The sequence below is a fragment of the Chiloscyllium plagiosum genome, chromosome 12, assembly GCF_004010195.1.
Source record: "Chiloscyllium plagiosum isolate BGI_BamShark_2017 chromosome 12, ASM401019v2, whole genome shotgun sequence".
NCBI classification, from domain to species: domain Eukaryota; kingdom Metazoa; phylum Chordata; class Chondrichthyes; order Orectolobiformes; family Hemiscylliidae; genus Chiloscyllium; species Chiloscyllium plagiosum.
In genome coordinates, this window is record NC_057721.1 from 85,905,967 (window position 1) to 85,909,878 (window position 3,912).

Here is a 3,912-nt window from a genome sequence, read left to right on the forward strand (position 1 = left end):
GGGGGGAGAGAGGAGAGTGGGAAACAGAAATGCATGGTAGTAGAGAGAATGAGTGGAAAGAGACACCATGAGAGAGAGAAAGAGTGAGGGAGAAGAGGGTGAGAAAGGGAGTAAAGAGGAAGAGAGAGAGTGTGCGAGAGAGCAAATGAGGGAGACAGATCGAGTGAGTAGGGAGAGAATGCAGGGGGAGCAGAGGCAGACGGCTCGGGGTTCAGTCTGCAAGTAGGTGGTGCAGCCATCACTGGTTTTGGCAACCAGCGTCCAAGCAGACGTGGGGAATTGTGGATTCAAATCCCCCGCAACAGGTTAGTCAAATTTACACTCAATTACTAACACCTGGAAAGAAAATCTAATCCAAGAGTGACCATGAATCCATTGCTGATTGTTGGAAAAACCCGCCAGGGTCACGAATGTCCTTTAGGGAAGGAGGGTGCCATCCTTACCTGGTCTGGTGTACATGTGACTCCAGACCCACAGCAACGTGGTCGACTCTTAACTACCCTCTGAGCAATTAGGGATGGGCAATAAATGCTGTCCCTGTCAGTGACGCCCACATCCTGTGAATAAATTTTAAAAAGTAAAATTAAATCAGAATAAAATGAAGCAAATCCATTTTGTAAAAGGAAAATGGTTTTTGACTAATTTATTAGAGCTCTGTCTGTAAGTGACAAGTAAGGTGGAACTTGGGGAACCCGTAGATGTGGTGTACACCACGATGTAGCAGAACTGTACTCCAGCTCAATCTGTAACCTCATGGCCCATTCAATATTCCCATCAAGCCAGGGCACCGACCATGGTTCAATGGAGACTGCAGCACGGCATGTCAGGAGCAACATCAGACAAACCTGAAGATCAGGTGTCAACCTGGGAAGCCACCAACCAGGACTACTTGTCAAATGGCAGAAGCAGCAAGTGATAGCCAGAGCTAAGGGATCCCACAGCCACCGGATCAGATCGAAGCTCTGCAGTCCTGCCCCATCCAGGCGTGACTGTGGTGGACAATTAAACAGCTCACTGGAGGAGGTGGCTCCACAAATATCCCCATCCTCAAATCAGTTTAAAAGATAAGGCTGAAGCTTTCGCAACAATCTTCAGCCAGTGGTGCCGAGTGGATGGTCCATCCCTGCCTCCTCCAGTGGTCCCCAGCATCAGATACCAGTCTCCAGCCAATTCACATCACTCCGTGGGGTATCAAGAAATGTTTGGAGGCACTGAATACTGCAAAGGCTTTGGGCCCTGAGAAAATTCCAGCAATAGTATTGAAGACGTGTCCTGTCGCTCCCCTAGCCAAGTTGTTCCAGTCCAGTTACAACACTGGCAGCTACCCAACAATGTGGAAAATTGCCCAGGTATGTCCTGTATATAAAAACAGGGACAAATCCAACCTGGCCAATTACCACCCCATCAGATTCACAAAGTGTGGCGCAGGAAAAGCACAGCAGGCCAGCAGCATCTGAGGACTCTGATCGTCAGCATCTGCAGTCCCCACTCTCTCCCCACTCTCCCTATCAATCTACTCTCGATCATCAGTAAAATGATTAGATTAGATTACATTACAGTGTGGAAACAGGCCCTTCGGCCCAACAAGTCCATACCGAAAGTCCATACCGACCCGCCGAAGTGCAACCCACCCATACCCCAACATTTACCACTTACCTAACACTACGGGCAATTTAGCATGGCCAATTCACCTGACCTGCACATCTTTGGACTGTGGGAGGAAACCGGAGCACCCGGAGGAAACCCACGCAGACACGGGGAGAACGTGCAAACTCCACACAGACAGTCGCCTGAGGCGGGAATTGAACCCGGGTCTCTGGCGCTGTGAGGCAGCAGTGCTAACCACTGTGCCACCGTGCCACCCACACGGTGATGGAAGATGTCACCAACAGGGCTATCAAGCAGCACCTACTCAGTGATGCCCAGTTTGGGTTCCCCCAGGGCCACTCAGCTCCTGACCTCATTACAGCCTTGGGTCAAACATGGACAAAAGGGCTGAATTCCAGAGGGGAGGGGTGAGGGACAGCCCTTGACATGAAGGCTGCATTCAACCACGTGCGGTGTCAAGCAGCCCTGGCAAAACTGGAATTAATGGGTATCAAGGTGGCAAACTCTCCGGTGATTAAAGTCATACCTGACACACAGGAAGATGGTCATGGCTACAGCAGCAGGTCAGAGGCTAGGAATACTGCAGTGAGTAATTCACCTCCTGACTCCCCAAAGCCTGTCCACCATCTACAAGGCACGAGTCAGGAGGGTGATGGAATCCTCCCCACTTGCCCTGGTTGGGGGCAGCTCCAACAACACTCAAGAAGCTTGACATCGTCCAGGACAAAGCAGCCACTTGATTATTACTGCATCCACAAAGATCCACTCCCTCCATCACCAATGCACCTCCGGAGTGCCTAACTTGATAAAGTTAAAAATCACACAACACCAGGTTATAGTCCAACAGGTTTATTGTGTATCTTGTGTGATTTTTAAGTTTGTCCACTCCAGTCAAATACCAGGAGCTCCAAGTCATAACTTGATAAATTCAGAGACTTGCTGGGAGTCAAGGTGGTGGTTAATGTAAACACAGTTGTGTATGTGAACATACAAATGCTAACTATGTGGAGAAAAAGCTTGGGGGACAGTTGCTGTAAAAGCTCATGGTTCAATATTTAATGTTGGAGAGTGCACCAAACCTCATCCAATGAGATGGTGTGATAGTGTTAGGTTAGGAAAGGATCCTGATGGAGATTGATATGTCATCACAGACTCCTGACAATCTTGACTGTGAAACACTATTCCCAGCCCAGACTGGATTAGAAATGGCCATGTCCAAACCAACATTGGAATCAGGCTCTGGACTACATCACTCAGCCCGTTGAGCTCACTCTGCCATTCTGTAAGATCAAAACTGACCTGAGTGTAACCACAAATTCACATTCCTGTCTATCGCTGATAACCTTTCACCCCTTTGCTTTGACAAGAAGTTATCCACCTTGGCCTTAGAAATATTCCAGACTTCACCTTTTCCAGGAAGAGAGCTCCAAGGACACTCGATCCTCAGAGAAAGACCACATCTCTCATCTCTGTTTGAAATGGGTGACTCCTTTATTTTTAAACAGTGATCTCTCCTTCCAGATTCTTCCACAAGAGGAAACATTTTCTCAACAGCCTCTCGGTCACGTCCCCACTGTCTTTTAAATTGGCCTTTTGTTACATCAGTCTGCCCTGTGCACAGACTCGATGGGCTGAATGGCCTCTTTCTGCTTGGCAGTGAGTCGATGATGTTTTCAAAGCTGCAGCCTCAGCCTCAGCTCCATTGAAATCATTGACTTGGTTCCTGTCACCTTGGGGAGCAGTCGCCATGGTGATGATAAAACAAAAACAAATTGCGGGAAAAGCTCAGCAGGACTGACAGTGTCTGTGGAGAGAAACTATTGTTAATGTTCGAGGTCGAGTGACCCTTCCTCAGAATCTCTGAGCTTCTCCAGTGCCTTCTGCATTTGTTTCTGATTTACAGCATCTGCAGTTCTCTCAGTTTTTATGAGAGTAATGACACTTGTGAATGAACCGCACACATTCTGAATTTCTGTGTTTCCTATTCTGATCCTCTGAGTCAGTATTTTAAACAGCTGCCCCCTAGCATTAGCAGAAGTTTGTAATTGAAGTCACAGAGCTCCCAGAGGATCCTTATTCCATGACCATTCCTCATGGAAGCATCCTGTAGGTGGGACTGCTGCTCCAAGGGGCTCACATTGGCCTTCCCACACTCCCGGCCAGCTCAGAACGGAGCATTTTAACCGGAACACCACATCTCTCCAAACTTTCTGCTCACTGCAAATCTGTTCCCTATCTCTGTAACCCCTACACCCCTCCCTCTCTCTGTAACCCGCTACACCCTTTCCCTATCTCTGTTACCCC

The 3,912-nt window shown here is 48.4% G+C and overlaps 1 protein-coding gene across 1 annotated transcript in view; it reads left to right on the forward strand.

Moving 5' to 3' along the window:
* The window catches only part of LOC122554865 (high affinity cGMP-specific 3',5'-cyclic phosphodiesterase 9A-like), a 48,820-nt gene that overhangs the window by 8,177 nt on the left and 36,731 nt on the right, over positions 1 to 3,912 (forward strand). The gene's annotated exons all lie outside the window — the stretch shown is intronic.